Source organism: Sus scrofa, chromosome 2 (genome assembly GCF_054392235.1).
Source record: "Sus scrofa isolate SSC_HxYL_T2T_F1_AM1 chromosome 2, Sscrofa_HxYL_maternal_Yorkshire_Landrace_v2.0, whole genome shotgun sequence".
NCBI lineage: Eukaryota > Metazoa > Chordata > Mammalia > Artiodactyla > Suidae > Sus > Sus scrofa.
This window is the reverse complement of record NC_139384.1, coordinates 66,427,084-66,439,729: the sequence shown is the minus strand read 5'-3', so window position 1 is coordinate 66,439,729 and position 12,646 is coordinate 66,427,084. Positions and strand designations below refer to the sequence as shown.

Below are 12,646 nucleotides of genomic sequence, written 5' to 3'. Positions count from 1 at the left end.
CATTCTTCTCAGAACAGTCACTCCCTCTTTCCTGACACAGGTGAGCTCAAGTAAAGAAATGCTCCTGGACCCAGAATCACACATGCTACCCCAGATGCACCCTCACTTTCCCATGTTCTTGGAAACTAGTCTTTCTCCTTTTTCAGCTTCCTGCCTCTCCCCTCTCCATTTAGGACACATTCACTTATCTCTCAGGCAGGAATCTTAGCTTAAGATCTAGAGCAGGGTCCAGGAAAAGGAGCAGATCACAAAAATGTATGAAGGAATTGAATAAATGAATGAATGAAAAGTAAAAATGTGGGTGGTGGTAATCCTTCATTCAACAAGCAAGCCCTGACCAGCCCTCCCCCCCACCAACTTATTTTAAGGCTACACCCAAAGAATATGGAAAGTTCCCAGGCTAGGGATCTAATCAGAGCTGCAGCTACTGGCCTACACTGCACCAACAGCAACACTGGATCAGAGCCTATACCACGGATCACCGCAAGATGGATCCTTAACCCACTGAGCAAGGCCAACCCAACCGCAGCCTCATGGTTACTAGTTGGGTTCATTACTGCTGAGCCACGAGGAGAACTCCAGCCCTCACTCTTGACTGGGAACACTTCTTACAAAAGTAGGCTCAACTCTGGCACTGATCTGTCCCAGATGGCATGCTAATTTCCACCAACATCTTCTCAACAGTGCCCTAGTGGAGGAAACCAGCACCTCCTTTTTATTTCAAAACTGTGAGGGTCTTCTCAGGCCAGCCCTCCCTGACCACCCTGGGATCCCAGCCCTTACTGTTCTCTGAAAGTTATTGCTCCTTTATCAAAGGGGGCCTTGGTTCCATCTCTCTTGCACTATCTCAAAGAGTCTCAACCTTTTTGGGACCATGAACCCCTTTAAGAAGTCTGATGAAAACTGTGGAACTTTCCTCAGAATAATGTTTTTATATGCACAAAATACCTAAAATATAAAAAGAACCCAATTTTATTGACATAGTTAATAAAACCACCACAGCATGCAGCATCTTGATGTTGGACTTCCATTCCCAGACCAGAGATTGAACCCAGGCTCCAACAGTGAAAGCACAGGATTCCTAACAAGTAGGCCACCAGGGAACGCCAATGTACTACTTTATAAACACACTTATCATGGCTCAGGGGAACCGGATCTGACTAGAATTCATGAGGACACAGGTTCGATTCCTGGTTTTGGGGATCCAGAGTTGCCATGACCTGTGGAGTTGGTCACAGACACCACTCTGATTTGTCATGGCTGTGGCTGTGGTGTAGGCTAGCGGCTATAGCGTGGATCCAAACCCTAGCCTGGGAACTTCCATATGCCTCGGGGTGGCCCTAAAAAGACAAAATAAATAAATAAACATACTTATTAACAAGATGCATAAATGAAAATTGAAAGTATTTACAACAACTATAATGTAATATGAAAACATCTGTGGTTTCTATTGGCAGTGAGGGCACAGGTCCTGTCAATCCTACTGGGGTCTGTAGCCTGCATTGAGAATGGAAGGTAGCAATGCTCCCTTTGGCAGCACATATACTAAAATTGGAACAATGATACAGAGATTAGCATGGCCCCTGTGCAAGGATGACACACAAATTCGTGAAGCGTTCCATATTTTCATTTATTTATTTATTTATTTTTGTCTTTTTGCCTTTTCTAGGGCCGCTCCCACGACATATGGAGGTTCCCAGGCTAGGGGGTCGAATTGGAGCTGTAGCCGCCGGCCTACGCCAGAGCCACAGCAATGCGGGATCCGAGCTGCGTCTGCAACCTATACCACAGCTCAGGGCAACGCCGGATCAAACGCGCAACCTCATGGTTCCTAGTTGGATTCGTTAATCACTGCACCACGACCGGAACTCCCGTTCCATATTTTTAATAGATGCAGGCTATTTGGAATGGATAGGCAATGAGATCCTGCCGTGTAGCACTGGGAACTATATCTAGTCACTTATGATGGAGCATGATAATGTGAGAAAAAAGAATCTATACATGTATTTGTAACTGGGTCACCATGCTGTACAGTAGAAAATTGACAGAACACTAAACGAGGTATAATGAAAAAAAAATTATATATTAAAAAAAAAAGAATGGAAGGTAACAGACTCATAGAACAGATTCATAAGCATAGAGAACAGACTCGTGATTGCCAAGAGTAAGGGGGGTGGTTGGGGGAGGGTTGGATTGTGAGGTTGGGACTAGCAGATGCAAACCATTATATACAGGATAGATAAACAACAAGGTCCTACTGTACAGCATAGGGAACTATATTCAATATCCTGTAATAATCCGTAATAGAAAAGAATGGCTTTTAAAGAATGGAAGGGAAGACTTTGTTTCAGTTACTTTTTAAAAAATATATAAATTCTGGAGTTCCCGTCAAGGTGCAGCGGAAAGGAATCCAACTAGGAACCATGAGGTTGCGGGTTTGATCCCTGGCCTCCCTCAGTGGGTTAAGGATCTGGCATTCCCCTGAACTATGGTGTAAGTCGCAGACATGCCTTGGATCTAACCGGCAGCTGTAACTCGGATTAGACCCCTAGCCTGGGAACTTCCATATGCCACGGGTGCAGCCCTAAAAAGAAAATATATACATATATACATATATATATACACACACACACATAGACACATATATATTATATATAAATATATAATTCTGTTATTTTTACCTGTTATTTTTACCAATCCAGGTTCACAGACCTCCCAACTCTTATCCACCACCCCTAGGATAAGAGAACTCCCTGCCTGTTATCTGGGGAACTTCTTCACCTCCAAAGTTGCAACCACAGCCTGTCGGCAGTAGAGGGCGCCAACAGCAAGGCGCTCCCTCTGCGTTGGGAAAAGAATCAGGTAGAACCTGCTGAATTTGCTGAGTATCCAAGCTTTGAGTAAAGACTTTCGGTGACTGTGAATGCCATTATCAGTAAAGCTAAGGATGCTTTTATCAAAACAATTGGTTATGCGTTGAGTTAGGAGTTTGGAAGGATTCTGTTCACACACCCACCCCAACTCTGTCAGGCAAGAGGGTTCATCATGCCGGGTCACTGCTCACCTGTTTCTTCTTTCCTCTTATTGCTTACCCCTATCACCAGTGTCGACTGTTTTTTATTTCTCACTGCAAATTCTGGGTTCCGTCCACACCTCCCTTTGAGCTTGATAATGAGTAAGCACAGAACAACTGGATATCTTTCTGACATTCTGGGAGGCCAGTTTGTGAGCAGTGCTGGGAGTGTTTCAGTGACCCAGGAGACAGATGATGGTTGCAGTAGTGTTGTGTAGCGAGGCCATTTGGGCATGTGGATTGAACAGCCAGGAGCTTGCTGGTACCGTTTCTTGAGAAGGAAAACTTGCCGATGTAGTTGATTGGGGAAATGGAGGGGTGGAGCTGTAACTTGTGCACCTGAGAATGCCTAAGTGGAAATGACAGCAGAAGCCAGGTGAGAGATCTGGGCTGGAGATAAAATCAAGAGGTATTGATCATATTTGCACCCATGACAGTGGATGAAGTCACTTAGGGAAAGAGTGGACTGAGAAGAGCAGGGTGCCCACAACCTGCCAAATTTCAACATTTACAGCAAATTGGAGGAAGAGGAGGAGAGTCAGGCACTGAGGATCAGGAGATGCAACATCATATTTTAAGTTCAGTGTTTTGATTCTTCAGGGAACTGAAAAAAATGGCAACAGAAAAGTACTCATGGTTTTAGCCACATGGAGGTCACTGGCAACAATAGTGAAATCTATGTTGGGAGATTCATTCCTTATCCAACAGGATACTGCTGCCTGAAACTGGATTAGGATAGGATGGAGCAAACCCACTTCTGAGTATATACCCAAAGAACTATAATCAGTATCTAGAAGAAGTAACTATACCCCCAAGTTCAGTGCAGCATTGTTCACAATGGTTAGGATAACATAAACAACCCAAGTTATCTGTCCACAGATGAACAGATAAAGAAAATGGATGAAGAAAGTGTGATATATCTGTAGGTATAGATATGCAATGGAAAACTACTCAATCTTAAAAAAGAAGGAAATTCTGCCATTTGCAACAACATGGGTGAACCTGGAGTACATTATGCCAATGAAATAAGCTAGAAACAGAAAGATAAGTACTGCACAATCTCAATCACATGTAGAATTTGTAGTCAACCTCATAATAACAGAGAGTAGAATGGTGGTTACCTAGGGCAGGGAGGAGGGGAGATGGGAGCTTTTGGTTAAAGGGTATAAACTTTCAGTTATAAGATGAATTTAAGTTCCTGAGACCTAAGGTACAGTGGTTTCTATGGTTAACAGCTATAATATTATAAACTTGAAAGGTATTAAGAGAGTAGATCTGAATAGGGAAGAACAAATCTGACTCCATATTAGATCTGTTCATTTTATTTTAACCTTACTTTAAATCTTTGTGCTTTGTTTCCTGTGCTTAGTCATGCTCTGTACCTTTTGTAACAGAATGTTGCCTATAGCTTGAAATGTGCAGGATAGCCTGCCCATGACCTGACCTCAACAGAGAGTTACAAGATCATGACCATGACCTGACCTATGTGGACAGCTACAAGGACAAAGGATCTGAAATTTGCAACAGCTAGTCATGCCTGCCACCACCACCACCCCACCTTTAAAAGTGTTTTGTTGAAATCCTCTCAGGGAGTTCCAGGCTTTTTTGGGCACTGGCTTAGCTCTCCTTGCATGGCCCTGCAATAAACCATCTGCTCCAAAGTCCTACATTTTCTGTCTTATTTGGCCTTGCTGTGCATGGGGCACTCAGACTTGTGTTTGGTAACAGTCGTGTTATTAAAACTCGAAATACTTAGCTAAGGCCAACTCTGCAGGCACACCAGGCTGTGACACATACACATTGGTTGAAGAGCAGACAGCTGTACAGTTATAAAAATCATGCAGCAATCGCTACACTAAAATTTCACACAGGAGTTCCTGTCCTGGCTCAGCGGTAACCAGCCAGACTAGGATCCACCAGGATGCAGGTCAGAGCCCCGGCCTCCCTCAATGGGCTAAAGATCTGGCATTTCAGTGAGCTGTGGTGTAGGTGGCAGCTGCGGCTCAGATCCCAAGTTGCTGTGGCTGTGGCACAGGTAGGTAGCTACAGCTTGGATTTGACCCCTAGCCTGGGGACTTCCATATGGCTTAGGTGCAGCCCTAGAAAGACACACACACACATACATAATTCACGCGAACACCAAGAATAAAGCTACTGGATGCAGCAGTAGTCCCAGTATATTCAACTCTAGAACTGGTTACCTTCCACTCTTCGGATGTCCCATTCAAAATTAGGGCCCCAGAGACAGAAACCAAGCTACTTTGCTCTTCTAGAATTTGAGCCAACCACTCTAATATGGTTTGGGAAGATTTATTGACATAAAAATCTAAGTTTAAAAAAAACACGATTCAGGAGTTCCCGTCGTGGTGCAGTGGTTAACGAATCCGATTAGGAACCATGAGGTTGAGGGTTCCATCCCTGGCCTCGCTCAGTGGGTTAAGGATCTGGCGCTGCCGAGAGCTGTGGTGTAGGTTGCTGATGCAGCTCGGATCCTGCGTTGCTGTGGCTGTGGTGTAGGCCAGCAGCTACAGCTCCGATCGGACCCCTAGCCTGGGAACCTCCATATGCCGCCGGTGCGACCCTGGAAAAACAAAGAGGGAAAAAAAAAAAAAAAAAAAAAAAAAAAAACCACGGTTCAAGGCATAACTCTGACTTTGCTGAAGTTGAGCTCCAGAAGTTGAGCAGTTTGCACAATGATGGAAATGTAGGAGCCGTCCCAGCTCTTCGAAGAAAGCAATGACGCACAGATGGACATGATGCCTGGCAAAAGGGACTTTACCCAAGAGGTGGGGGTGGGCAGCGGGAGCTAGGAGCCATCTCGGAACCCACGCATCTGAGCCTCACCACAGCCAGATTTAAGAAGACAATCAAGGAGGTGGCGATCCAGTCAAGAGCAGGGATGTTAACCTGCCCAGCTCTGGGAAAGCAGCCAGGCCAGATTTCCAATCCTGACTTTGAGAAGAATGCTGGGACAGGGGGTTGGGGCGGGAGGGTCCGGGCAGGGCGAGGAATTTGATGACTGGGAGGATGACTACGACTCCCTGGAAGAGGAGGAACAGCTGAGTTGTGCATCTTAGAGTACCAGCAGCTCTTGGGAAAGCTAACAAAATGTTTCTGAGAACCTCCAGAGAAAGAAAAGCAGCTCTAGATGGCAAATTTCAGATCCATGATGAGAAACCTTGTTTGATCAGTTGGCTTTTATCGAAGAGCCCTTTCTCCACTTAATTATTGTCAAGAGTCTGATCAAAGAACTCTGCTGTGATTACATTATGGATAGCCACGTAGTTAAATGATGCCACCAAAAGAGGAGGAAATTGAGGAAAGACCCAGCATTCCACTCTCTTGGGATCATTAAAAAATAAATAAATAATTGTTTTTTCAGAATAGAATGTGCCAGGGACTGCACAGTTATGAAAAAGGAAGAAAAATTTTGAAAGAAAAGGAGTTTAGTACTGTTGAAACCTGTTTTCAATGAATGTCCTGAGGTCGTAACTTGCTGGCCTAGTGGGTTAATGATCTGGCATAGTCACTGTTGTGACTCAAGTTTAATCTCTGTCCCAGGAAATACACCAAAAAGTAAATAAATCAGTGAAAGAATGTCCTGAAACACCTATGGCTTGACTTTTTCATTGATCCAGATTATTTCCCTTGCATTAGGGAAAATATTTTTCAGATTTCACTGTAAGGGATGGTTTTGCAAGAGTAAATCATGGCCAAGACAAACTACCAGCAGGAGGGCCCACTGTATTACTTGTATGACAAAAAGTAACTAATTTGGACAAAAAATAATCAATTAAGGACACAAGATGTCCAGTTATTTGGACTGAAAGTATATTGAGAAAACTTTCAAGTGGTTTATTGAAGCAGTGGTTATCAAAGGCTAAATTTGTAGTGTGAGATAAATTGAGTAGTCTTCAGTCTCCCAAAAGAATAATCAAGTCCCCAAAGAAATACATATGGTGTGTGCTGTTATCTTAAAATGTGTTTCCAAGTACCTAAGGAACTTCCCTTTGCCGCTTAGAGGTAACAAGCCCTACTAGTATCCATGAGGACTCGGGTTTGATCCTGGGCTTTACTCAGTTGTTTAAGGATCCACGGTTGCTGTGAGCCGTGGTGTAGGTCACAGATGTGTCTGGGATCCAGCGTTGCTGTGTCTGCCAATAGGTCAGCAGCTGTAGCTTCGATTTGACCAGTAGCCTGGGAACTTTCACATGCCTCTGGTGCAGCCTTAAAAAGCAAAAAAAAAAAAAAAAAAAAAAAAGCATCTGAGATTTTGTTTGTATTTGTAGTACCTTGATCATAGAAAGCTGCTATGATCTATGATTTAAGAAAACTGGTAATTCGGCAGTAAAAAATCCCCCCTTGCAGTAGCTGGATAAATGTTGCATCTGCAGCCTGGATTTCATCCCTGGACCAGGAATTTCAAATGCTGAGGTCGCAGACATAAAAACATAAAAAAAGAAAAACAAAAAAGAAAGAAGGAAACATGAGAGGAGTTTCCTTGTGGCTCAGCGGATTAAAGATCCGGCCTTGTCACTGCTATTGCATAAATTCGATCTCTGGCCATGGGCCAGGCAAAAAAAAAAAAAAAAAAAAAATGTGAAAGTGCAAGGTAAAAAAAAAAATTATTGCGAACATCCTCATACCTACCTGCTCAGGGAGTTCCACGGTGGTGCAACAGGATTGGGCAGGGTCATGCTAGTGCTGGGATACAGGCTAATGATCCAGCGTTGCTGCGGCTTAAGTCGCGACTGTGGCTAGGATCTGATCCCTGGCCCTGAAACTTCATATGCCATGTGAGGGTGGCTGAAAAAATAATAATAATAACAATAAATAAAAATAGCGTGCTCAGAAATCCACCTCAATATCTGAAGTTATCCTATCTCCTCCTCTAATTAAGCTTGTTATTGGTTATGCACCAGCATTCATGATAATTTTTTAAGCTTAATTAAAAATCTATATCTATAGCGAGATCACAAGTCTATAGCATAGACTCACTGGTGTAGGTAAATATCAACAGAAAACTAAAGAGATTAGTTCATAAAATATTGATAGTTATCTGAGTTTAGGGCTTGCGGGTTAATTTTTTTCTTTTGGGGGGATTTTTTTATTTTTAAGAAATTGATTTTTTTAATGAAGGGGGGCCCTTTGTCTCCGCACAGTGTGCAATTCGTCATGTTTTGTCAATATTAGATACTTCGAGCTGGAACATTTGTTTCAAATGTGGAAACCCTTTCAAGTGTGTGAAACCTAAGCAACAGTTTGTCATAGTTGGAGGCCTCTGAGATCGCGGCCAACGCGGTCACTAAACAGCCACCTCTGAATGTGTGTTATTGCCCCAAAATATTATAGGTTAAACAAAAGAAATGAAAGAAGGAAAAAGAAAGGGAGAAAAAGAAAGAGAGAGAGAGAAAGGAAAGAAAGAAAGAAAGAAAGAAAGAAAGAAAGAAAGAAAGAAAGAAAGAAAGAAAGAAAGAAAGAAAGAGAAAAAGAAAGAAAAAGAAAAGAAAGAGAGAGAAAGGAAAAAAAGAGGGAGGGAGGAAGGAAAAGAATTGGGAGAGGTAGTGCAGGGTTTCCCCCTCCTTTTTTCAACTTGTAAAATCAATACAATCACAGTTTAGAAAAATAAATAGAACAAAACAAGTGATAGAGTAGGTTTCCCCTGCATTCCCGCCCATTCCCCAAAAGTGAACTGCCGAAGTGACCTCTTGAATGTTCTTCCCCAAACCTTTGCGTCTGTACTCCACGAATCCTTCTTTTTCAGAGCTCAGATTCCACGCTCTTGACTCTGACCAATCTAATTCTGCTACTTAGGGTGTAGTTCTGTGGTTACTGGTAGATTCAACCCAGCAATCGACTTTCCTCAGGCCCTTGGGGGTGTTAACCTAAATTAAATAATACCACCTAAAACGTTTATATTTCGCAGGTAGCGTGGCCGAGCGGTCTAAGGCGCTGGATTAAGGCTCCAGTCTCCTCGGGGGCGTGGGTTCGAATCCCACCGCTGCCAGACTTCTTCTGTTTTTTTATTTTTAACCGCTCCTTCACCCCAAAGGCTTTAAAAGATAATGTAAATTGGATACTCAAAAGCAAACGTAGCCTTTACTCTGAGTCCGGAACTGCATTTACAGGCCTGCAACAGCAAAATACCCGACGCCATATGTGTGCGCCCGAAGTTCTCCAAGGCAAAAGGGGTAGGTTAAAGTCTCTGCAGACGCCCGAGGAAGAGTCGGGGGACCCAGCTATGTCACTAGCTAGATGACACACCTAGATGACACTCCTGTAACCAGGTAGAGGTGAAGATGGGATGTGCTCCTCTGCAACCAAATTTACCCCAGTCTTAACAATAAATTCAAAAGGTAAGAAGAGGAAGCCGAAAAAAAGTTGTTTCCGCCCGGTTTCGAACCGGGGACCTTTCGCGTGTTAGGCGAACGTGATAACCACTACACTACGGAAACCCGCGAGAGCGGCTTCTTCCGCAACCGTATTCATTGTAAAAAAATTTGGCGGTGAAAAGGAGGTAGGGTACAGTGGGTACACAGTTCAGTGGCAGTGAAAGGATGGTACTAGATACGAGACTTTGGAAACATGCGAGAAAGGCTCAGCAATCTCTCAACGGTAACCTTCGGTTCTTATGCCATCCAGCCACATTTCTACATGCTCTTCTTTCTGATCCCTAGTCCTCCCGCACTTTCCAGTAGTGCCCACCACTTATGCAGGACTAAAACTGTCCACGTAAGAAACTCACAAATTAAAACGGCGGGTAAAAAGACCGGGCTCGTCCGGGATTTGAACCCGGGACCTCTCGCACCCAAAGCGAGAATCATACCCCTAGACCAACGAGCCACGGCACAAGCAAGCTTCTCGTTCAGTCCTAGATATGATTCTATATGGAGTTTCATCATGGAGAGAACCAGTCTTTAGTTCTAGTTTATTGTTGACCCTCTCTGAATCTCCGAGTCTCTCACTCCCATTCGCAGAGTAGCTAGTTTAGCGTAAATGCTCCGTATTTCTTCGCGCCTCTGAGATTTTTCTGGAATAAGAAAGAGACGCTGATGGGGCCTCCTTCTGCTTTGGGGAACGCTCCCCCTCCCAGGGGACCCCTCCCTCTCCCGGGGGACCCCAAATAAGGCTCAAGTCTGGAGGACCAGGGGCAGGGCGCAAAAGCCGGTAGAGCCGGAGGGTTCCTTGCGGGATCTGGGCTCCGGGCTTGGAGGGGACTCGGAATGGACTAGGTCCCGACCCGCGACAGACGAAATGAAACCTCAGTAGTCCTTTCCTGTGGAGCGCTTGGTTAAGGGGTGGGAGCTTTTCTTAATCATTTTATGAAAATATGAAAACCAACACATACTTATTTGCAAAATGATCAGAAAATGTAGGGAAGTGAAAAATGAGAAACAGAAATAAGATGGCCAGGAACCCCGCTTCCTCAATGGTGACCGAACGTAGTAGTGCCGGCGCGCGCACACCCGGAATCCAGTTCGCGCATTCTGGCCATCTGCCCTGGCTGCGTACTCCTGGGATCGCTCCGGAACAAACTACCCGCCCAGGGAACCTGAGGCCAGGGCTGTAAGGGCTCTTTCCTCCTCCAATTCTACTGGATTACGTAGTAGTAAAAAAACAGTGATTCTGAATCCCTGCTTTAAACGTTCACGAAAATCCAATCAGAGTTCACCCAAAGGTTTATTTTTGTGCCACTGGCAGAGAAATTCCCTGCACAGGTGGCTGTTACAAAACTGCATAGGAGACGAGAGGTTGTTAACCTACTCCGAGGGTAAAAAGTGTTATTTTTTCCATTGCCACTCTCCGCGATCTTGCTCTTCCCTCTGCACTGACCTCTCCACTAACTACTCCTCTTGGCCTCTTCCTTGGATACCACAAGGCCAACGCCCCCCAACCCCTCCCTCTAGTGCGCACTCCGCGTTAGGTGGACTCTCCTCTGCTTGCCGCGGCGGTGCGTCTTCGTTCGCTTCTCTTCTCTATGGATATATAGAGAAAAGTACAAAGTCTGCATTCGTGACATCTGGGCGTAAAGTTTAGAACGTTGTCCCATTTGATTAGAGTCTTTTTAAAAAACAACTCTTTACTTTTCCTTTTAAACAAAAACCCCCACTAATAATGCTGACCTTCTCTCTGATGGATTTATGCTGCTAACAGAAATCGAACGTACAAAAGGAGCTAAATCCTCAGTGAACGATGGGAGTCCTGCCTAATGGACAGAACCAGACTCGCTGGAGGTCTTGGGCGCCCTCCCGCCGTGGCCTTCGTGGGCATTACCCATCCCAGCAGCCTTGGCAGAGACAGGGGCCTGACCATGCCCCGCCGCACCATCCCAGACCGCACGAGTCCTCTCTCCAGCGGATGGGGACCCTCAGAAAAGCCCTGAATGAGTCGCTGTCTCCACGTGAGCACGGGGATGACTCCGAGTAGCGGTCTAGGTTGGATCAGGGTTCGAAAATAGAACCTGGGCGGGGTACACAAGAGAAGAGAAAAACCACTCGCCAGACCCTGGGTAGTCGCCCAGAAAGGGAGAGTGAGGTGGGTGAGGTTCGTGGCAGCGGAGGGAACCGCTTTCTTCCCTTACACGAGCCCTCTACCATTCAAAAAGCCAGGCTTTGCATCAAGACCCGAACGGACTTGACTCCACACTGGCACATTCCGGCACTCGCGCGTCCTGGACTCACGGGATTCTCCAACCTCTATGTGCCTGCCCTCAATATAAAGCGGGACTGCAGGGACTAATGGCAGGATAGCAGAGGGTTAAATATAACCCCACTCCCTACTAAAACAGTAGATTCTCAAGTGTGCGGAGGTCGGGGGGGGGGGCATTCAGAGGTGGTCCCAACGCAAAAAAAGAACAATCAGAGACCAGGGCAAGCCCCTTGCGCAAGCGGAGCGACAGGAGGGAAACAGAAAGACCCGCCACGAACTCGCGGAAAGGACGCGTATAAAGGAAACGAGAAAGTGGCCGTGGGGAAGAAGGTGCTATGGGCCAGCTGAGACTGTGATCTCAAGGCCAAAGACGCCGTGGGTCAGGGTCTTCGAAAGACTAGGCGACGGGAGGGAGAGACCCATAAGGAGCGAGCACTTGTGGAGCAAAAGCAAACAGCTCTGCCAGTGTCGAGCCTTTCAGCGTGGCGGAAATTCGACTTGGGGAGTGCACTATCCTCTCTTCCACCCCTTTTTTTTCCGAGGGGTGGAAAAACAAAAAAGGAAGAAGGCCCCAGCGAGATTTGAACTCGCGACCCCTGGTTTACAAGACCAGTGCTCTAACCCCTGAGCTATGGAGCCAACTGCACGCAGAGTCTCTGCGCACAAGCAGTTGACACTGCTCTGGTCGACGCGCAGCCGCAGACAATTTCCTAGAAGAGCTCAGTGACAAGAGGCGGGGCCCGTGCCCCTCCGCCAGTGAGCGTCCGGTCAGGCTACCGCCACCTCACCAGCGACTTTACTGAGTGTCAATGTCACGGCCTGAGAAGCAAATCCTTGGAGGGAGCCTGGCCGCATGATGACTGGGAGAGATGGGGTGAGGGCGGGGCGCGCTTCGGATAGGGGCGGGGCCTCTGGTGGGCACAA

At 45.8% G+C, this 12,646-nt stretch overlaps 5 non-coding genes and 1 pseudogene across 5 annotated transcripts; 3 read left to right on the top strand and 3 right to left on the bottom strand.

Moving 5' to 3' along the window:
* The first annotated feature begins 1,521 nt into the window (after positions 1-1,521).
* On the top strand, positions 1,522-1,628 carry LOC146405428 (U6 spliceosomal RNA). Its single transcript, XR_014839283.1, has one exon. It is a non-coding gene; the product is annotated as a U6 spliceosomal RNA (small nuclear RNA).
* A 4,138-nt stretch (positions 1,629-5,766) lies between these two features.
* Positions 5,767-6,366, top strand: LOC146405427 (EP300-interacting inhibitor of differentiation 1-like; annotated as a pseudogene).
* A 2,632-nt stretch (positions 6,367-8,998) lies between these two features.
* Positions 8,999-9,080, top strand: TRNAL-AAG (transfer RNA leucine (anticodon AAG)). The gene has a single exon. It is a non-coding gene; the product is annotated as a tRNA-Leu (tRNA).
* A 375-nt stretch (positions 9,081-9,455) lies between these two features.
* TRNAV-AAC (transfer RNA valine (anticodon AAC)) lies at positions 9,456-9,528 on the bottom strand. The gene has a single exon. It is a non-coding gene; the product is annotated as a tRNA-Val (tRNA).
* A 316-nt stretch (positions 9,529-9,844) lies between these two features.
* Positions 9,845-9,916, bottom strand: TRNAP-UGG (transfer RNA proline (anticodon UGG)). The gene has a single exon. It is a non-coding gene; the product is annotated as a tRNA-Pro (tRNA).
* A 2,372-nt stretch (positions 9,917-12,288) lies between these two features.
* Positions 12,289-12,361, bottom strand: TRNAT-UGU (transfer RNA threonine (anticodon UGU)). Its single transcript has one exon. It is a non-coding gene; the product is annotated as a tRNA-Thr (tRNA).
* Positions 12,362-12,646: the final 285 nt, after the last annotated feature.